The sequence below is a fragment of the Lynx canadensis genome, chromosome B2 (genome assembly GCF_007474595.2).
Source record: "Lynx canadensis isolate LIC74 chromosome B2, mLynCan4.pri.v2, whole genome shotgun sequence".
Lineage (NCBI taxonomy): Eukaryota > Metazoa > Chordata > Mammalia > Carnivora > Felidae > Lynx > Lynx canadensis.
Window position 1 is genome coordinate 73,946,660 of NC_044307.1, and position 23,688 is coordinate 73,970,347.

At 36.6% G+C, this 23,688-nt stretch overlaps 1 long non-coding RNA gene and 1 pseudogene across 1 annotated transcript; both read right to left on the minus strand.

Moving 5' to 3' along the window:
* Positions 1–224: 224 nt before the first annotated feature.
* LOC115514145 lies at positions 225–20,308 on the minus strand. The gene is made up of 3 exons (XR_003968887.1): positions 20,161–20,308; positions 17,811–17,813; positions 225–237 (listed from the first exon to the last, which is right to left on the minus strand). It is a non-coding gene; the product is annotated as an uncharacterized LOC115514145 (long non-coding RNA).
* Positions 8,762–8,836, minus strand: LOC115515178 (annotated as a pseudogene).
* Positions 20,309–23,688: the final 3,380 nt, after the last annotated feature.

A 23,688-nucleotide genomic window follows, 5' to 3' on the forward strand; every position in this document is an offset into this window, starting at 1 on the left:
CATGTGAGCATGTACACACACACACACACACAATCAAATACTACTTGACTATCAAAAAGAATGAAATCTTGCCATTTGCAACAACATGAAAGGAACTGGAAGGTATATGCTAAGTGAAGTAAGTCAGTCAGAGAAAGACAAATACCATATTATTTCACTCATATGTGGAATTTAAAAAAATGAAACAGATGAACATAGGGGGAGGGAAGGAAAAATAAAATCAAAGAGGGAAACAAACTGTAAGAGACTCTCAAATACAGAGAAGAAAGTGAGGGTTGCTGGAGTGGTGTTGGGTGGGGGAATGAGCTAAATAGGTAATGGACACTAAAGTGAGCACTTGCTGGGAGGAGCACTGGGTGTTATATGTAAGTGATGAATCACTAAATTCTATTCCTGAAATTATTATACTATATGTTCATTAACTTGAACTTAAATTTAAAAAATTTACAAAAAAGAAAAAAATATATAAATTTGACCAATGTGGATTTATTAGCATGTGAGAGAGAAAGCCAAATTGTGGTGGATTAAGAATAGAATCACTTACCTCTGTGATATACTTTGTGTGTAGGCATAGATGGAAGGGAAAATGATACAAACCCACATCTTGACAAACTGCTCTTCCATCTTACTCTCAGTGGTGTTTTCTTTCGATTTCTAACAACAAAAGCTCATCAAAGGCCCTGAACTGCCAAAGTGGACATGGCTCATGATTAGAATGGGCGGGGCGCCTGGGTGGCTCAGTCAGTTGAGCGGCTGACTTCGACTCAGGTCATGATCTCGCGGTCCGTGAGTTCGAGCCCCGCGTCGGGCTCTGTGCTGACAGCTCAGAGCCTGGAGCCTGTTTCAGAGTCTGTGTCTCCCTCTCTCTGACCCTCCCCCGTTCATGCTCTGTCTCTCTCTGTCTCAAAATAAATAAACGTTAAAAATTTAAAAAAAAAAAAAGGGGAAGGCACTGCCTCCTGCCCATATAAATATGTTTGCTCTCCAGCTCGAGAGGTTGATGACAGAGGCTTATTCATCCTTGTAATTGCTCAGCCTACTCTCTCTCTAAGGTGTTAATGACTAGACTAGTCAAACAGTGATATTTTTAAATCTTATACTCTTTTGCAGTATCTTCAAGAGGACTCTAAATATTAAAGTAAATAGTTTTTTTTTTTTTCTGTAATCATTTATTCATCCAGGAATCATTATAGAGCACAATGTGCTAAGAATTGTATTGGGATAATGTAAGACATATTACAGATAATGTAAGATTACTATAATACTAATGGTTAACATTCTAGTGCCTTGTATGTGACAGGAACTGGTTTAAATACTTTATATATCAATATATCTATTTCAAAATCTGATGAGAAATGAGACACTAGTATGATGTTAGTATTAATGCCCTATTTTATAGAAAAGGGAACTAAGCACAAAGATAAGGAAAAGTCACATGGCTAGGAAGTATGAAATGTGAGGCCTATTCTCTGAACCAATATGCCATACGTTTTTTTTCAGCATCTGCAGGAAAACACCTCTGACACACTTATTTGGGGAAGAAGCATACAAATAAAAATAAGCATTATTTCTAGTGATATAACAAAAATCAAATTTTGACTTTAAGAGAATCTCATAATACTGAAAATCCTATCTACTGTTAATTTTCTTACTTACTGATACCCACCAGGTGTTAGGCAATGTGGTAGAAACTGAATTTTCAAAAATGGACAAAAGCGCCTGTCCTCATGTTCAAGTGAACTGTATCTTTCAATTTCATGTAATAATCAATACTATCACCATAGTCCCAGAGCTGATTGAGATGAAGCCAACTTTCCCCTAACTGCATATGAGAGAACAGCACAGACTCATTAGAAGAAGAATTACATTTTATGGTAGAAACTACCACTACCCACTGCTGAAATCATCTTTTTGGGAGAAACTGTACTATACTGAATCATGGGTGAAAAATATCACAGAAATGGGGTGGGGGGAGGAAAGGAGAGGAAAAGGGAAAAAAAGAAAAGGAAAAGAGAGGAGAGAAGAAGGGAAGAAAGGGAGAAAAATCATATATGGAGAATGTTTTTTTGCAGTTCACTGACCTTTCAAGCATGTAAACCAATAATCCATAGAGGCAAATCCAAATTCATAGAGGCACTATCTTCATAATATTGAACAGCTCATTAGATATTTCTGGGTCTGTTTCCTGAGGATTGTATTAGCTGACATTTAAGGTAATTTTCAGTCCACTTACTGTGACCCTCAGTAACAAATATAAGGAGTTAAGAGGAAGCCATAGAGCTCTTCATGTTCCACTTCCTACCCACTTACAGGAAGGAATCTAGAGAAATTTCAAAACCTCAAGTAATCAGAATAAGATAGCCCATTCTGGACCTCTACAACAGTGAAACATGAATCCTCAGAGCTCTGGGACCGTCTCTCTTTCACCCCTGTGATAGCCCCTTCCCATCAGAATTTATCATTAAAACTCATATGCCTTTTATCCCAAAATAAAACTTGTCCTTCATCTCCAGGCATAGTTGCCTGATAAAATATAGCAAGCTTGGTGGAATTTGAGTGGATGTTGTGTATTTTTATTTGCTGAGTCTGGCAACATAGCCAAGGTCTCTCAGTGCCTTAGGAGAAGAGGCACCATACCCAGGAAGACTTCCCTGATCACCCAGGCTACGTTGAATTGCCATTTCACCTCTCTCAGTAGTCCCTCTCTTACTCGTGTTAATTTTCTCCATAGTATTGATAATCATCTGAAATGTGATACATTTTATCTGATTGCATTTTGGGTTTTTTTCTCTGTTCTCCCCTCCTCCCATGAAGATGAAAATCCTACAAAACTATAGGTATTTATCTACTTTGTTTATGCTATCCAGTGCCTTCAGTAATGCCTCATACAGAAAATATCTGTCAATGAATTTATGAGTTTAGTCTCTTCATTTGATGTCAAAAATATTGCCATTATAATAAATATCATAGGTAAATTGAAAATAATAACTAATTATACAAATAGCTGGTATTTACTGAGCATATAATATCTACCAGGCAGAATACTAAATTTATGTGTATTAACTCACTTAATGCTCACAAAAATCCAAGAGGTAGGAACTGTTATTCCCATGTTACAGCTGAGTGAACTGGTAATAAGAAAACAAACAAACGGTAACTTGTCCCAGGTCACATAGGATAGCATTTGAGATTCAAACCCATCAACTTGACTCTAGATTCTTGAGTACTTTACCTGAGTCCTTTCCTTGAAAAGAATGCTTTTACTTAAGGACACTAAAAATGCTAAAAACAAAACAAAACAAAACAAAATAAAACAAAAAAACGAGTTAAATGGTTGCATAAACTATTAAACGGTTTTGAATGAATAAATTACTGCCCGGGCCAAAGAATTTTATTTAATGGATTCCTATGTGTGAAGTAAAACCTGGCTATGGACAAATTAAGACATTTTTATATAACAGACAAGTCATGTTAATAGAGTATTTGGTTAGAGAGGAAGATGAGGGAGAAAGGTCATAGCTGCTCATCTTTTTTTCCTCAATTTGAAACTGAGAATCTTGGCTCCAGCGGGCAGTAACATATAACTGGCCAAGATACCACATATATATTTAGGATGTTTCTTAGGACTTCATAAAGACAGTGAAGAGATTTGTAGGTGATAATTGAAACCACTCTACATTCTAGAATGAAAAGTATTTTCACTTTACTAACAATTAATTTGAACACAAATATATGCAATTCTGGGTAGGATCTGATTTAAATTTCTAGTTTCTCCTCACTAAGGAACAGACTATACTCCATACCATGGACACAAAGGGAATCCCCTCTATCTTACCCATTCAGAAAGCCCTTTTCTTCCCCCCTTGTGTGTTGACTGTTTTTAACTCACACTGCTCTGTGCTGGGTTCCTTTTGTATCAAGATACTGTCATTTTCACATTATTCTCAATCTCTACTAAAATTTTCCAAGTTTATGCTAAGGATTTCCTATTATTTGGTTTGAACACCAGTATGCTATACCAGTACCAGGACCCCAGTAACAACTCATGCAAAGCAGTAACCTAGTGTTGTTATTGGTTAACTACTATTTGCTCTTTTATGGACAATGCTTTGCTTGGTCTTCTTCAAAAAATCTAACCCAGAGATCAGCAATCTATAGCCAGAAGGAAAAATCCACCCAACTGCCTGTTTTTGTATAGTTCTAGTACCTATGAGTAATTTTTACAGAAAAGCATTTGCAATCAATTAGATGATAAGGAACAATAAAGTTGAACCTCAATTAAGTAAAATGTTATAGTGAAATAAAAATCCATTCATGGATAGGCTTGTATTACCAAAAATTGTACTCAGTTATTATTATAGTTTAAATGTCATCAAAAATTGTGGAAATATTTTTTCTATACGATATGTAAGTACCTACTTCTTGTACTCAATTTGGCCTCTTAGCCCGCAAAGCCTCAAATATTCACTATCAGGTTTTTTACAGAAAAAGTATACTGATCCCTGATATAATGTTTAGGCAGTAGGATTCAACAAAGGCCAATTGGTAATTTTTTTTTTTTTTTTTATAGAGAGTAATACTCTTCCACCAATTCTAACTTTATTTATATTTAATTTAAATACACCATTTTGTGGTGTCATTTTTAAAATTCATATTTATTTGCCACACACAGTGTTGGTTTTTTATGGAGAGGGGAGTATTGTTGTTACTATTTTTCATGTTCAAAGGATGCGCACCTTTCTAGCCTGTCTTGTCTGTTCTATTGTCACAATTGACTATTATTAAAGCGTTCCTTCAGGCACCTTAATTTTGGTGGATGCCAAATTATGTGCAATGCAGTATTAAAAGATAATTTAGATCATCTAAATATATACCCCTATAAATCTAGAAAGTCTTTTTGTTTGGGGTTATTTCTTGCAATCAACAAAAATGTTAATGATTTTGTTTTCCCAATTGACTACCATCTGTTTCAGAAAAAAAAAAAATGAAAGAGAACTTGCTAAAGAAAACTTGCATAAATATCTATTTATACACTAAGGAATCCCTTTAGTTATCCCAAGAAAAGTATGGAGCATCATTCGTGGAACTATAAAGACACAGTTGTGATTTGTTCCATAAAACTCTCCCCCTTTTTTTCCTTGGTAGATATTGAATCACAAAGGGGGAAAGGAACACATAGGATTGGCCACATCCCCAAAGCTCTATCTAAAAGCCATCATTGGGGGCACCTGGGTGGCTCAGTCGGTTAAGTGTCCGACTTCGGCTCAGGTCATGATCTCACAGTCCGTGGGTTCAAGCCCTGCGTCGGACTCTGTGCTGACAGCTCAGAGCCTGGAGCCTGCTTCGGATTCTGTGCCTCCCTCTCTCTCTGGCTCTCCCCCATTCATGCTCTGTCTCTCTCTGTCTCAAAAATAACCACTTTAAAAAAAATAATAAAAAAATAAAAGCCATCATTGGATTTAATCAGGCCAGGATTATGGAGCAAATAAATTCAACATGGACTTGGAGCTGTTTATTCATCACTTACCTAATCCACTCAGCACACCTTTACTGAGAACTAAGCAACTGTTTCTGCTTCAGTGGAAATTATAGTTAGTTTAATCCTATTCTGCCACAGTTAACCCTAAGAGAAACTATAGTTCAGGTAAATATGTTAGCTATTTCACTTTGTTTACCTATATTGCCTTCACCTTTTTAAAATTACCCTTATTGTTGCCCCTTGGATACCAAAGATTTGTAGTACAGCCCTTCAATTCCTGCCTTAGCTTCTAAGTCAGAACCTACTCCTCAAGACACCATCACATCCTTCCCTATGGCTCACATCTCCAGGCCATTCCCCATAGTACCCCAAATCAAGACTTCCCTTTTACTGCTGTATTTTACCTCTTTCCCATCTCATTCCTTCAAGATCAGATTGATTCTAGTCAACTACCACTTTAGAATGTATACTCATTTCTCAGACTTCTGAATGAAAATAATAGCTAACGTTGATCAGTTTTGGCACTTGTTCTGTTCTATACACTTTACCCAAATCAATTCATTTCCCTCTCACTATAACCTTATGAGTGAGCACTCCTATCATTTTGGATTTTGAAGTTGAGGAAACAGGCACAAAAAATGTAAACAATTTGCCCAAGGCTGCCTGCTGAGAAGTGGAAGGGCCAGTATACAAAGCCAGCTGGACAGGGTGGTAGCTTATACTCTCTCCATTGCCTCTAACAAATAGGTCATGCATAGATTTTAAGAGGTGATCAGCCAGAGGTAGTCTTTCAAGTATGTCCTTACCTCAAACAGAGACTACTCTGAGGAGGGGAATTTTGAACTAAGGATGAGGGTATAGGCAGCCTTGCTTGTGGGGAAAGACACTTAGTAAAAAGACATCCTACACTGGTCAGTGTTGAATCTAGAGGCCTTAAAGGAAAAGTTCCATCCATAAAAGAGGCCCATTTCTTGAAAAATTAGAAATGAATAGCCTTTAAGGCTTTGGTGCCCTGGCTTGGTTTACCTTATTTCTGTGCATAATCCACTGGGACTCACCCAGGTGTTTTTTTTTGTTTTGTTTTGTTTTTTGTTTGTTTGTTTTCCACAGCAGTAACAGGATAATCCAAGACCAGGTTGCAGCCAGGTTGAAGAGCTATCAGGTTCAGCCAGGACTTGTGAGTTACCCACTCTAGTCAGAGGCCAAGTCCTTCAGAGAAATCCATTTGTCACATAAGGAGAAAAAGGCCAGAGCCAGTTGACCAATAATCCAGGGTTTTCTGAGCTACAAAATCCTTCAAGTGTGGGATGTCATGTCAGACTAGGCTACTGAGAAGTTATACATGAATAAAACTGCCAGAATGAGTTTTCGTTTTGACTTTTGTGTATATGCCCGTCCTCCAGAAGCTGTGTTGAATGTGTCAAAGAGGCCTTCACTTATGCACTCATACTAAATAAATGACCATAAATGAATTGTAGAATAGCTTCCACAGCATTCCTAAGCTTTCTGGCATCCCCTTCCCACTCCCTCCCATGGGCTCTGAAACTGACTGGCTTAGATTCCAAAAGAATGGAGACAATGTGACCCCTCCCTTGGTCAAAGGGAGTAGTAGTAGCTTTAGGTGCCCGAAATGACAAAAATCTATACCCCACAGCAGTGTAACAAGGATAGAGATGGGGTGAATTCAGTTATTATCACCAGATGCCAATCATTCTTGCCAATCTAGCAAGGAGAGTTTTAACTTCAGGGCTAGTGTTTCAGGTTTTGACCTTTTACACATAATTCTTTACTACTTAATACTCTTGCTTTTAACTGATATTTGATGTTTAACTTGGATAAGCTAGGTAGCAAGATACTAGAGTGTTTCACAGAAAGGTTTGCCTGTTTGTGTGTGTTGTTTTTCTCCATATATAAACCAGTCTCTATATATAAAGCAATTTAGGAGATTATTTGATATAGATTTTTGAGGACATCAGAGAACCTTCCAGAAATCCAAGATATTCTATGAAAATGTGCTCTATGTCCCACTTAAAAGACAGAGTCTACCACGCTGCCCAAAGCCACATCTTCTACACTCCGCTATAGGATGCAGCTTGACTTTTCTAATGACTGGACTAAGGGCAGATAGGGAGACTGTTGAGGGGGTAATGATTGCTGTGTCAGGCTTACAGGAATTCAAGGAATGTAGAGGAGCCATGATATCAGAGCTCCTGGAAGTCCTTGTTTCTTTCCTTCCCTTTAACCTTCCTTCCTTCCTCTCACTCTACTCTTACTATTTATTATTGTGGAAAGAGTAAGTAACTTGAAATTTGGGTCAAAAATCCTGGCTTTACCATTTCCTATTTGCTAGGGTCTTTCTCACGTGTAAAATTGTAATGATACTCACCTCACAGGTTAATTTTGAGTATTACATACAACATTTGGGAAGTTGAGAATAGCCTGATGCTTAGCAAACCCTCAAAAACTAGGGCCACTAAAGCTTTCATCTGTTCAGATAATGCTGGAAACCCCTTTAATTTTGAAGAGGCCTTTTGATTAGAGTTAAAAGGTGATAAAAATCAAGTCAATATGTTAATAGAGTCTATTCGAGATTTTGATGAGAGTGGAGCAAAGCTCAACTGGTCTTTAGAGATTTCTAACAGGAAGACCTTTGGGTGGTGAATCTCACTTTATGCTTTAAATTTGACCAGATTTCTTCAGAAAACTCAGTTGCAATGGGAAGAGATTTCAAGCAGTTAGGTTAGCTCTATCTAAAGAAATAATCAAACTAGGGTTTTCTCCTTTGTTTTTCCATCTACTTTTTAAAGAGATTGTAAGGATTACATGTTAACGTAGCATTTTAAAGTATGTTATTATTTTTTAAAGATTTATGTAATCTCATTAATAAACAATAAATGACCAGAAAAGAAATAAAAGGAATAAAAAATTAAGGTGATAATAGTGCCAGTGTTTATTGAGCTCTTATCCTTGCCAAACCCAGTTCTAAGTGTTTTCCATGTGTGAATCCATTCCATTGCACAACTTTATGATGTTAGATACCCTTAGTGTTTCCATTATATAGGCAAGGAAACTGACTAGACCAAGGTCATAAAGCTAATACTGGCTCCAGAGCATACACTCTTATGGCCACATACATACCTAGTCTTCAGTTCCAAGTTATTGACTAATCGAGCAGATGGGATAGTTATCCCAGGAGTGTTTTATCCAACTTAAAAGTCATAAGACCTTAGATTTAGGTAGCCAACAGACCTTAGATTTAGGTCTATACTGCATAATGTGAAAGGGGAGTTGGTAATTGTCTTGTTTATTCATAATCATATACTACACTTGATCTTAGCCAAAAGGCCGAGAAGCAATTATTCACAATCATGTAATGTTAGAGCTCAAAAATATAGGGAACATCTAGCCAACTCCCTGATTTTACTCATAGATAAATTAAGACTCTTGACTCCAGTTATATAGTTAATTAGTAGCAGATCCAGTAGTAAAATTTGGGCTTCCTAACTTTCTAATTTCCAGTTCACGCTCTTCTGCTCTATTCTATTGTATTATTATTTTTTTAAGTTTTTAAATTTATTTTTGAGAGAGAGAGAGTGAGAGAGCAAGTGTGAGGGAGGGGCAGGGAGAGAGAGAGAGAATCTCAAACAGGCTCAGCACTGTCAGTGCAAAGCCTGACACAGGGCTCAAACTCAAGAACTGTGAGATCATGACCTGAACTGAAATCAAGAGCTAGATGCTTAACCAACTGAACCACCCAGGCGTCCCTGTATTTTTGTATACTTTTACCAACATTTCCCTATTCCTCCAACCTTGCCCCCAGCAACTGGTAACCACTTTTCTATCTCTGTTAATATGAGTTTGATTTTTTTTTTTTTTTTAGATTCCACACATAAGTGATATACAATATTTGTATTGTCTTTTCTGTCTGGCTTACTTCATTAGGATAATGCCTTCAAAGTCCATCCATGTTGTTATAAATGGCAGGATTTCCTTCTTTCTGATGGCTGAATAATATTTTAATGTGTGTGTGTGTATTTATATATATATATCTATATATATCTATATATATCTATATATATAGATATATATAGATATATATATCATTTATATATATATCTATATATATATATATATCTATATATATAAATATATATAGATATATATATATCTCACATCTTCTTTATCCATTTACTTAATTGATGGACACTTAGGTTGTTTGTATATATTAGCTACTGTGAATAATACTGCAGCAAACATGGAAATGCAGATATCTCTTCAAGATAGTGATTTGGAAAAAGAAATATAGTGATTTCATTTCCTTTGAATATATACCCAGAAGTGGGATTGTAGGACCATGTGGTAGTTCTACTTTTAATTTTTTGAAGAACCTCTGTACTCTTTTCCATAGTAGCTGTTAAATTTATCCTAGATATTTTCTCCTTTTAGATGAAATTGTAAATGAGATTGTTTTCTTAATTTCTCTTTTTGATGAGTCCTTATTTGTGTATAGAAAAGCAACAGATTTTTATATATTGATGTTTTACCCTGAAATGTTACTAAATTTGTGTATTAGTTCTAAAAGTTTTTTGATGGAGCCTTGGGATTTTCTGTATATGTTATGTGCAAATAGAGACACTTTCACTTCCTCCTTTCCAGTTTGGATGCCTTTTATGTATTTTTCATGCAGATTTGCTCAGGATAGGTTTTCCAGTACTATGTTGAATAAAGGTAGTGAGAGTGGGCTGGGCATTCTTGTATTGTTCCTGATCTAGAGGAAAAGCTTTTAGGTTTTCACCGTTGAGTATGATGTTAGCTGTGAGCTTGTCATATATGGCTTTTATTATGTTGACATGTGTTCCCTCTATACCCAGTTTGTTGGTATTCTACAGCATTCTTGTAATAACAACACTGAAGACTCACTATGTGTTAAGTCATTGATTTATATTTTGCTATTTAATCATCCCCAAAATCTTATTAGATATTTTCACATTTGTTTTATAGGTGAGGACTTATATGGTCTATGTATGTATGATCCACAGCTCATACTATTAACATTTACTTTAATAGAATAATATTTTATAAATCAGATTTATTACTTAACTTAAATAAATTGAGACCTAAAAGAGTCCAGTTTAGTTTTTTTCCAGGTTATTTGATCTAGCTCTGTCTTCAAGTCACTGAGTAGTAGTCCATCTCTCCGTAAGACTAAATTGAAAACATTAGTAACTTATGCTACCTGTTGTTCTTTCTTGTTTACATAAGAGAATGAAGCAGAAGGTTCCACAGGCTAAAGCGCTTTTCTTCTAAGTGAAAATCCTTTCGTAAGTGAAAATCCTTTTGAAAGGTACTAGAAGCTATTTTTAGTTTCATGATTCATTCTAAGAGCCTTTGTTATTTAGACAGCAAATGTTAGGAGCAGAGCTGAATGTCTTCAGTGTGTGCAATAAAGTCCAGCTGGTATCTGTGTGCTTTTCAAACACATGAATCTGACCACCATTCTGGAGGAAGTGGGAAATTTTTCATTGTATTCTGGTTGCTGCATAAACAGGATAAAATGACAGCCAAAATTAGGAAGCAGTACAGAATCCTGATAATTTTTGCAAATAATGCAGGTTTATCTGTTTCTGCTTTTGCTTTTGTACGTTATTGTTCTTCTTGTTTTGTATTTTCTCCACTCCAACTGCCCAGTTCAATTAACTGGTCATCAAATGATCTACTAGTAAGGCATATCAAAAGGTGCCATAATCCAAGAGAACCTAGTGGATTTACATACTGATACTTACTGATATTAAATACAAATTAAAATTAAATATTGTTCATTAACAAATAATTAAATCAATTATAAATGAAAATAATAGTTTGTATTAATAAATTAATATCAAAGTGCAAATCATCTGGGCAACTGAAACTCTAAAGAAGAGGTGCAAAAGGAACAATATAAGCTGAACATTTAAACTAACTGCATTGACAATTCCTATTCAAATTTAAAGAAAAAAAAACACACACACAAAAATCAACATTCACTTATTTCCAAAACTCCATATTTAGTAGGAGCCCTCAGGACCAATTACATGTGTTTGACTAAAGTCAAATGTTGATCTAATCTTCATGATATTTTATACTTTGGGTATAGCTTCACCATACCACAGAACCATCTAAAAAGCAAGTATAAATTAATCACATTAAATTATATCTTATAAAATAATTTTATACTCATTACAAATCATCCATTATCCTTAAGCCAAAACTTATCACACATCTTCACATCCACGTTGTATAAATTATTAATTGATGTTCAAAGGGCTTAGCTTAAATGAAGAAAAATTTAAGTACATTTGGAAAGGAAAGACTTTTTGCTCGTCAGTTTTGAACATGTACGTTTTAGAAATTAGGAACATACTTCTAATAACTGTAATAAACTACACAACAAAAACAAAACTAGAAATAAATATTCTGTGTTGTGTGATTCAACTCTGTGACTACCAGACTGGATTTGTGATGTTTCCTTAGCATGTGGACAATTTTTTTAAGGCTTAAGTGACAGTTCATATTTTAAATTACATTTTCCCTTAATAATGGCTATTTGATTACCTTTAAGATTTGAAGGTCTCTATAGAAGAATTCTAATCTGTTTCAAACCCAGCACTTTATTTAAACCTCAGGAATGGCTCTTTAAATCAGAAGGAGATTTCATAACTCCAACAGTCTATGCTGGTAACAAGTTGTAGAAGATTGTATTTTCCAAGAAGGCTGCAACAGTAGCCTCCATCCCACACATTCTACTATAGTGTGGCCCTCCTCTTGAATCTCTGCTGGTTTATGATTACCTGATAAATAGTAGAATGCAGCAAACGTGATGAATGTGATTTCCAAAGCTAAGTCAAAAGAGCCAATGTAACTTGTGGCTTGCACACCGGAAAGCTTACTTTTGGAGCCTTCAGTTGCCATACAGAAATTTCAACTATCCTGAGACCACCATACTGGGCTGTAGCCCTAGCAACATGAAGAGACCACATGTAGGCACTCCAGTCAATTGCCCAGCTGAGATGCCAGTTAATAGCCAGCATCAACCACCATATACATATGTGAAGAACATCTTGAGATCAATGATATCCAGTAGGAATATAATATGAACTACATATATAATTTAAAATGTTCTATTAGCCACATTTAAAAAATTAAAAAGAAACAAGTGTAATTAATGTTGTTAATATATTTTATTTCACCCACTATATCCAAATATTATTTCAATATATAATCAATATACAAGTTATTAATGATAGTTTAAATTCTTTTTTTCATAATAAGTCTTTGAAAGTGTGTGTGTGTGTGTGTGTGTGTGTGTGTGTCTGTCTCGCTTAGAGCACAACTCAGTAAGGTTAGATATATTTCATGTGCTCAGTAGCCATCTGTGATCACTGCCTACTGTATTGGACAACACAGTGCTAGATGATTCCAGACTCCTGTCATCATGTTTCTCTGACCTTCTGTCAGCCATGGAGTCTTCCCACCTGAGCGCTATGTAATGTAGGGGCCTCTCCATAGCCTAACTGGCAAGATGCATATTTTGAGCTGCTAAGTTTGGGGCAATATGGTGAGCACTGAGAGTGGAACATAGGTACCACTAAAAAATGTAGGTTATGAGAAGATGTGTTTTTGCCTCTACTTACGCTTATTTTAGAGAAAGGCTAAACCATGGAATCTTAGAAGCCCCAAGAAAAGCCATTAATGAGCATTTATTCCAGCCTCTTGCCCAGTGCCAAAATCATAAGATGATCCACACCCAAAAGTCTGTTCATCTTTCCTTGATTATTTACAAGCTCTACCTCACACAAAAAAAAATGTACTGGATTTTTCAGCAACTTTGATTTTTTTGAAGATTTTCTTTATATTAGATAAAAGTTACCTTGCTAATTCCTCTGCAGCAGTTCTATTCTGGCCTCTGAGGCTGCATATCTCAGCTTGCTGATGTAACGGCTGTTCAGAGCTTTGAATATACAGATAGTGATTATACTTTCCCTACTCCTGTCACTCCACCCTCTACACCACCACCAATATTCCTTTTTCCAGGCTGAACATTCCAAATTCCTTCAGTTGTTCCTTTAAACAGAACTTTACTATAACTTTACTACAACAAACTTTACTACAACAAATTCCTGGCAACTCTCTACTTTACGACTCTTCATAAATCCCAAACCTTACAATATATTACTCAGAATAGAATATATGCTTCCGATATGGCCTGACCAATACACAGTTCAAGAAGACTGTACTACATGATGTATTTTCATGAAGGTAAATTATAATTGTTATTCTCAAAAGTTATTTTAATGAAGACAATGTTCTCTCCATCTGAACACACTTAATCCCTTAGCTGCATGCAGCACCTTAATATAACTTAGGAGGATCCCAGGACTTAGAAGAAATCTAAATGTGAGATCTATATAAATATAAGGTCCTTTTATTATTAAGTTAATATCAACCTAAGTATAGGCCTTGATGCTTATTTCCGTTACACTTTATCTTCCTGGTTTTGGCTCACCATCACAGCTCATGGAGAACTTCCCTTAAAATGTTACTCAGTCTGGTGGACTGATTCAATAAACATATACTAAGCATTTATTTTGTGTAAGACCTAGCATTATTGGTTCTCCCCAATGCCTTAGAAAGTCTATAAAACTTTAAAAGTCTTTAGGTCGTCCATTAGTTGCTCACAGATATGTCAGAGTTTTTTAATCAAAGAGAGTGATTTGATTCCAGCCTCAAGATGCTGTTCTTTATACCTCTTGATCCAGAACCTTGGGACAGGCTGCCCAGAACAGTGATGGCAGCAGTGGTAGCACCAGTAGACCTAACTTCACTTTCGGGGCTGGTATAAGGTCACTTGCTCTGTTCCAAAGCTCCTGAAGTCAAAGCAAGCTAAACACGTGGCAGAATAGAAGAGCCTTTTTAATTAGTAGAGATAACAAATCAAATGACTCTGGGGGCACCTGGGTGGCTCAGTCAGTTAAGCATTCGACTTTGGCTCGGGTCATGATCTCATGGTTTGTGGTTTCAAGCCCCACGCTGGGCTCTGTGCTGACAGCTCAGAGCCTATAGCCTGTTTCGGATTCTTTGTCTCCCTCTCTCTCTGCCCCTACCCTGTTCATGCTTTGTCTCTCTGTCTCTCCCTCCCTCTCTCTCTCTCTCTCCCTCAAAAATAAGTAAACATTAAAAGAAAAATTGGAAAAAAACAAAAAAAAACCTCTCGGACTCAGACTGGTACAGGGCCATAGGCAGTTAGGGGTCAGGAACTTATAGAGGGGGCTCCATTTCTTTGCAAAGCCTCTAGTGACACCAGACAGAGGAACAAGCTACAACATTTGGGCTTATCATACCAGTACACAATATACTCCACTGAAAGAAACTCAAGAGAGGAGCACATTTTTCATGCTCTTTTACTTCATTTTTTTTCTGTCTCCTATAATGACATCTATATAAAGTATACCAACCTTAACTCTAAATTCACTGAAAACAATGTGGCATAAAATAGCAAGTTACTTTTCAGATTATGGTATGGCAAAGATATATTACTGATTTCTTCTCACCATCTCATGAATATTTGGAGGGACCTTATGTATCAGCTAGTAGTACACACTAATTTACAGGAGAGGTTTGAGCTGGAGTGGGTTACTTAAGATTCACAGCAAACTAGCAACAGCACAGACTACAATTTTCTGTCTAATGAATTTCCTCTGTGCCCTACTGATTAAGCAATTAAGGAGTTAAGCAGCTGAGAAGATCACATACACACACATATGCATACACGCATTAAGTTGGGAGTGTGAGAGGAACTGGGACTGACACTTCTAATCTGATTCATGGTTGTTTCCCTTCATAAATGGGAACTGGATGGACCAGTTTTCTATTTCTGTTTTTGTTTTTTGTTGTTTTTTTTTTTTTTTTAAGCTGCAGTGAACTGACATTATTTAATGGATCCACTGTCATATAGCCCCGTCTTCATTTCATGCAGTGTCCCAAAATTCCATCAACATCTATAGAAATATGGGATCTTACATGACTCTGTTCTAAATGTGGGATTTAAAATAGAATTAAAGAAGAATAGGAGACAGTTATGGAGCATTTTCCAGAAGAGGGGTGATCGTTAAGGGAGTAAGAGTAATGAATTTCTCTAGAGAAAGGAAGATCAAATGTGAAGCAAATAGCATCTAAAAATTTAAACCTGGAAACCATTAAGAGGGAGATGACAGACGAATAGTCTTGTCTGTAGTAGGGGTGGATGTATGGGAAACTAGTGGAATGGCGTGTGAAAAGGTGGTTTTTGGTACAGTCTTGACACTACCTGGATATGCTAATGTGAGCAGGCCACCTTTACTGCTTCTTGCACAGAACAACAAATAATTCCAGAGTGAAAACAATTTGAGTACACTTTATATTTGTAGTATCTTGTGGGACAAGTTTCAAAGAAATGCATACCTCCCAAACATGGCGTTGATTAGGACTAATTAACACCAGCTTTATTGTACACCATGACAGAGCAGAAGTGCTCAGACTTCACGTTTTCATCTAAATTACTCTGTAAAATCAAAACAAGTATTTAATTTGAATTGCCCTGTCAGGAATTCTAGAGACTGTGCATTTATTAATATTTCATGGTTTACCAAGTACATTCACAGATTGTTTTATTTGGCTCTCTCACCAACCCTGTGAAGTTAGGCTGCTATTAGTCACATATCACAGATGGAAAAAAACTGAGTCTTGAGAAGTTCAGTGAATTGCCTAAGATTACCCAGTGTGTAAGTCCGTACTGGGGCTCAGACCCAGTTCTAAATTCATGTCAAGTTCTCTTTCAACTGAACTATTACAGGGAATAGTATTGGGCACCTCCTTGGGTCAACTGCCTGTGGAACAGTCTTTCTGATAGAAGTAATGTCTGTTAAGGTGGTAAAGATACCCCCTAGCCACTCTGAAGAGTTAAACATTAGACCAGAGCCTTCTCTGAAATTTTAAATTTAAATTTAAAAATTTAAATTAAAAGAATTAAATTTTTTTAGTGTTTATTTATTTTTGAGAGAGAGAGAGACACAGAGAGATGGCACACAAGCATTGAAGGGGCAGAGAGAGACAGAGAAACAGAATCTGAAGCAGGCTTCAGGCTCTGAGCTGTAAGCATAGAGCCCAATACAGGGCTTGAACTCACGAACTGTGAGATCATGACCTGAGCCAGAATCGGACACTTAACCGACTGAGCCACCCAGGTGCCCCTGAAGGACAGTTTTAAATTTCTCAGAGTGCTTCCATGGGAAGTCTGCCATAAACATTATGTTAGTGGATCATGTGATTGCCGTTATTGTGTATAGGAATTTGGAATTTCTAGGATTCTGTAAGTGTATTGAAACAGAAACTTGAAGCATTGACAGATTTTTAACCTTTACATTTTCTGTAGAAGATGAATTATGTAGGTAACAAAATGTTTGGATTTACTTTTTAATTGTTTTTTCTGCTATAATCTCACCTTTTCATTTAATCTTCAGAAGTTTCTCAGTTACCTATAGTTTCATGGTTTTACATTTTCTGAGCCAGAGACATTATTAAAATATTCACTGATATTTTATATTTTAGTGCTTTAGTTTCAGTTTCACTTTTAGTAAATTGACAATATTTTTTAAGGATATATTAGAACCATTTTGTCTGCTATTGTGTCAATGCAATTTCTTTCTTGTTTTTATTTACTTTATGTGAGTCTTTTTTTGCTTTGTCTACTCACATACATATCCCTGTTTATTTTTTAGTGGTTTCCATACTTTGTTTTCTCTTGCCTAGTGGCTGTTAGTATTTTTCCTCTTTCAAAAATCACGGTCCATTTTAGGGGCACCTGGGTGGCTCAGTCAGTTGAGCATCTGACTCTTGATTTCAGCTCAAGTCATGATCCCAGAGTCATGGGATTGAGCCCCATGTCGGGCTACATACTCAGCGTGGAGCCTACTTAAGATTTGCTCTCTGTCTCCCTCTGCCCCTCTCCCCCATTCACATTCTCTTTCTGTCTCTCTAAAAAACAATAAACAATAAACAAAATAAACACAAAAATCACTGTGTTTTAAATAGATTTTTAAAACGTGATATTTTGCTAAATGAAAGGTATTCTGTCACTTACCTACCTGCTCAGTTACCAAGGTTGCTTTCTCATCATCTCCCCAAAGCAAGTTTTCCTCAGGACTTCATTTTATGTCAAAAACTTGGCAGGAAAAGAAAAGGGTCATTATTTAACTCCTTTTAAAGTCCAATAAGTTGCATTATTGGCAGTGTAAGAAAAAAATCTATTGAGGATCACAAACTGGGAGTATTGCCATTTTGATGGACACTACTACTGGACAGGCATGAGTAATATCACTCCCAGAAACTGATTCTCAGACTGAATCTGGATATAAAAATCTAACATTTCTATTATTTTTTATTTTCTTAATTCTCAGGCTGATATTTAAAAAACATTGAAAGACAAGGGGCACTAGGGTAGCTCAGTTGGTTAAGCGATTGACTCTTGGTTTCAGCACAAGTCATGATCTTGTGGTTTTGTGGTTCAGTCCCCTTGTCTCTGAGCTGACAGCTCGGAGCCTGGAGCCTGCTTCGGGCTCTGTTATCTCCCTCTCTCTCTGCCCCTCCCCCACTCATGCTTTATCTCTCAAAAATAAATAAATGTTCAAAAAAATTTTTTTTTATTATTTTTTTTAATGTTGATTTATTTTTGGGAGAGAGACACAGAGCCCAAGCAGGGGAGGGGCAGAGAGAGAGGGAGACACAGAATCCGAAGCAGGCTCCAGGCTCAGAGCTGTTAGCACAGAGCCTGATGTGGGGGTTGAACTCAGGAACAGGGAGATCATGACCTGAACTGAAGTCAGACGCTTAACTGACTGAGACACCCAGGTGCCCCCCCCCCCAAATTTTTTTAAAAAAATAAAAAATAAATAGCTATTTAAGGTGCATGACATCCTACATTTGGAGAGCATATTTTAGTTTACAATATTGCTTTGATACTGGAAGCAACCGGAAGAGCTTTGCAGAGAGCACACACTAATAATCCCAGTTTCAAGGTGAGGCAAGTAGAGGTCAGAGGGTCTGAAAAACTCACCAAAGGACCAACAGCTAATTAGAGGGAGATCCAGGTCTCTAGATTCCTAGTCCATGTTATTTCTACTATTTGGGTTGAATGATTTTTAAATTGCTGACCCTAGAATTTTTCAAACAATCAAAAGGGTAAAATTCATATGGTTTCTCAAGTCAGCTTCCTACAATGAATGTTAGTTGTTGTTGTTTTTTTTTATTGGGGGAGGGCATGGAATAGGAGGAAATAGTTTTGAATTTTGTATAGTTGCTAATTACTTTGAAGATATTGGGCAAACATGTAACTTAAGTTCATGTACTCTTTTCTCCTACAAAGAGGAATTCAGTTAATTAATTGTGATAACTATTAACACTGAGAAGTAACAAATGGTTTGGGGAAAACTGGACAGCTACATGCAAAGGAAGGATCCTGGACCACCTTATTGTACCATACGTAAAAATGAATTCAAAATGGATTAACAACATAAATATGAGACCTAAAACCATAAAAATCCTAGAGGAGAACACAGGCAGTAAGCTCTTTGACATCTGCGATAGCAACTTCTTCCTAGATATGTCTCCTGAGGCAAGGGAAACAAAAACAAAAATAAATTGTTGGGACTACATCAAAAGTACAGTGAAGGAAATAATCAACAAAACTAAAAGGCAGCCTACAGAATGGGAGGACATACTTGCAAACGACATATCTGATAAAGGGTTAGTATCCAAAATCTGTAAAAAAACTTATAAAACTCAACACCCAAATAATGAATAATCAAATTAAAGAATGGGAAGAAGATATGAATAGACATTTCTCCAAAGAAGACATACAGATGGTTAAGACACTTGAAAAGATGCTCAACATCACTCATTATCAGGGAAATACACATCAAAACTACAATGAGATATCCTCTCACCCCTGTCAGAATGGCTAAAATTAACAACACTAGAAACAACAGGTGTTGGCAAGGATGTGGAGAAAGGGGAGCCCTCTTGCATTGTTGATGGGAATGCAAACTGGTGCAGCCACTCTGGAAAACAGCATGGAATTTCCTCAAAAAGTTAAAAATAGACCTACCCTACCATCTAGCAATTACACTACTAGGTATTTACCCAAAAAATACAAAAATACTAGTTCATAGGGATATATGCACCTCAATGTTTATTGCAGCATTATCTACAATAGCCAACTTATGAAAACCACTCAAGTGTCCATCGACTGATGATTGGATAAAGAAGATGTGATATACTTATACATACATATATATATATTCCGTTATATATATATAATATATATATAATATATATAACATATATACATATAATATATGTACATATATATATATATATATAACGGATAATATATATATATGTATATATATATATAACGGAATATTGTCCAGCCATAAAAAAGAATGAAATCTTGCCATTTGCAACAGCATGGTCAGAGCTAGAGAGTATTATACTAAGCAAAATAAGTCAGAGAAAGACAAATACCATATGATTTCACTCATATGTGTAATTTTAAGAAACAAAACAAATGAGCAAAGGGGAAAAAAAGAGAGAGAAAGGCAAATGAAGACACAGACTCTTAACTATAGAAAATAAGCTGATGGTTACCAGAGGGGAGGTTGATGGGGGGCATGGGTTAAGTAGGTGATAGAGATTAAGGAGTGCACTTATTGTGATGAGCACCAGGTATTGTATGGAAGTGTTGAATCACTGTATTATACACCTGAAACTATTGTTAGTTAACATAACTAGAATTTAAATTTAAAAATTTAAAAACCTGAGAAGTAACAATTTCCATATGTAAGGTCTGAATGTTTATTGTACATATGCTGAGTTTAGTTATACAATAATACAGATTAAAGTGTTTTAATAAATGTTCAACCCCAAGCAGATTTGACAACACCTTTCTGAGTCAGGTATCTCTATGTCCAGCTATCTATCCTTAAGAGTATCAATAGGTCTGTACCACTGAAGAAAAAATCAGAGAAACAATTTATTAATCATTCTAGATACAGTCAATTTGAAATGTGATTATGAGGAAGTAAAAACATCAATTTTGTGGTCAAGCTTCATTATCAAAGCAGTCTATGCTGTGCTAGAAAATTTCAAACCTTATATTACTATGGGGTTTAACAAATGGGTATGAGGAAGATACACCATCAACCTATGTTACCAAATGAAATATTTAATCCAAATACCCACTTTACCCTCTGATCTTTCTCAAGACAGTTTGGCTCTTTTTATATCTGAGATTCTACCTTCTTCTGGACTCTATCTTGATTGGTTTGATCTTAAAAGAAATTTTAGTAGTAATCAGAATGGAAAGTCAATAAACTTAATGGAATTGAGAAGGGGAACATGGGAAGAGTTCTAAGGTAAGAAATTGTCCCCATTCAGTCAGAAAGTAGAGAGCTCTTGATCTCAAAGGGGATGCTTACTCCCAACCAGGTGACAGAGATTTTGTTGCTCTGTTGCTTGAGACTGTCTCTGTGCAGTGCCTTCGCTCTAGCCCAACTGCCATTTCCATCTTCAGAGAGCAACTTTAATAAAACACTCTGGCCTGCATGGAGGAGCAGAGAAGCCATTCCTCTTTAATCAATTATTTAGTGTGTCATGCTCCCCAACCAGCAGGATCCACATAATCTCCATTCTCTTAATGCCAGAAAGAAGTCTTTATTTGTAAACAGCATGTTCCAGGAAGCTCCGTACACCTGCCATCAGTAAAGCACTGCTCAGTACTTTGGAAGCCAGTGACTCAATGGTGTTTGTTCTGTTTCTTTTATTGCTGCTTATGGAGGATTATGTACAAAGAAAATTAAAGCCTTAAAAAGCAAAACAGTCAGTTCTGCCAATACTGCATTGATAAAAACTGTGCTACTGACTCCTGTTTGCCTCACAATTAACCCAGGATTTTTAACAATTTAGTCCCAATGGAAACTTTCTGATTTAGTGTTTTCAGGGATAAATTGTGCCTTATAGCCAGAGCAGGCAAAATATCATTAGTGGTTAAGAGTGAGGGCTTTGGAGTAGACCACCTACATTTGGATGCTAACAGCACAGCTTACTAGCGATACGCCCCTGGGCAAGCTCCGTAACAGCTGTGCCTCAAATTTCCCATATACAAATGGAGATAATAATAGTATCTACTTAATAGGGATTGTATGAGGATTATATGGATTAGTACATGCCAAGCACTTAAAATAGTGAATAGAACATGAGCCTGTCACAGGCATCCGTTCAGGTGTCCAACTATCCCAGTGTTACTGTGTTCATCTTCAGAGGCAATACGCCCATGCTCATGGTGGCCTTTCATGGATCACGGCCACAGAAGTTATAAATCAAACATCACCTCAGTTCTTGATTCTTTATGACAGCACAATGTACTGAAAGAGCACAAACCACTCCTAATTAATATGGGCTGGAAGTGAAAAGACCCAGATTTGAGTCCATGTTTGTTATTAACTCAGGCAGGTTACTTTTCCTTTTGTCCCAGATTTTTGAACTATAACAGTAAGGAAAATTTTCCAAGTCCTATCCAGACTTACTATGCTACAGTTACTTGACATTTGAGGGGCAAAGGGAAAACCCATATGGTTGGGTGAACTGGAAATAATTTATTCAGTGAACATTTGCTTGTCACATACAGTCTGGAGAATGATGCCCTCCTGGAGTTTACGTTCGGGAGAAGAGAATCCATCACTCAATAAGACTAACAGATAACAAGAAAATTCCAGGCTGATAAGTGCTATCAGTAAATTAACACATGGTAAAAGGACATGGAGGGAAGGTTACTTTAATTTGGGTGGGAAGGAAAGTTGTCTTAGAGATGTCTTAATTTAAGTTGAGAGCTGAAGGGCAAGAAGAAGTCAACCATGTGAAGACTAGGAGAAGAGCATTCCAAGCAGAGGGAATGATGATTCAAGTCCTAAGGCAGGAACTCTGTGAAACATTTGGGAACAAGGGGAAAACAAAGAACGTGGGAAGAAAGAGTGGAAAGAGATAAGGCCCAAAGGCAGGATAGTATGTTGTAATCTTTATAGTCATGCTAAGGAGTTAAGGTTTTGTCCTAAATGTTATTGGAGCCATTGAGCTGTTTTAAACAGGGGGGAATTGATGACTCATTCTGATTTGTAGTTTATAGTGTATATTTTTGGATAAAGACTGGTTCTAGAAACCTCACTTAAAGAGGCAGTCATAATTTCCTGACCAGGGAAATAAATTGGTTACTTATTAATTCATTGGTTCTGAGTTCTTGTCTCAATTTAGCTCTTCATCACGAGGGCATTTGGGAAGGTCATATAATTCTTAACTGCCTCCTTTAGCGTCAGAAAAACAAGGATCAGAACATTTTCTCACCCTGAGTTTGGAAGTGTGATAAGAACAGATTACAGCTGTGAAAACATTTTGGGTTGCTTTAAGTGTAATGTATTCTATACATTTCTAATTCAGTGTTGTCAAGTGTTCTGTATTCCTGTGGGAAATGGGGGCAAAGTCAAGGAGGGGACATAGAGTGGATATCTGCAGTAGTAGGTCATTAAAAATATAGACCTAGGAGTCAGACTACCAAGTTAGTATCTCTGCAATCCTGAGAAAATTACCTAATGCTATTTGTATATTGGTAATACTAATACCTGATTTATATGGTTACTGTGACTATTAAATAATGCCCATATAAAGTACTTAGAACAGTACCTTGTACTTATTAAGTGCCCAGTTAATAATCACTACTCTGTTTGAGCTCCCCAGCTTGCCCACTCCATTCATTTCAGGTGACTCCCATCGTGCTGTATTTATGGATGCCCTGTCATCCACTGTGGAAGCTGGGGATATGGTTTACTCTCTCTCCCACCTCTGGCAGCCAAGTGCCGGTGACCTAGTCTGTATCAGAATTAATATGGTACAAAGATGGTGGTGTTCCTAGATTTTATTCACATTTAGGCTGCCGTTGCTAAATGAGAAATTTTGGGTGCTCCTCCATCACCTTCATCACTCCTGCTGTCTCAAGGTGCTTGCTGCTTACCTGTATTTTCCAAGTTCAGTACTTCAGCCTCCCACCGATGCCATGAATTCCACAAATATCCCACTAATTCATTTCTCTC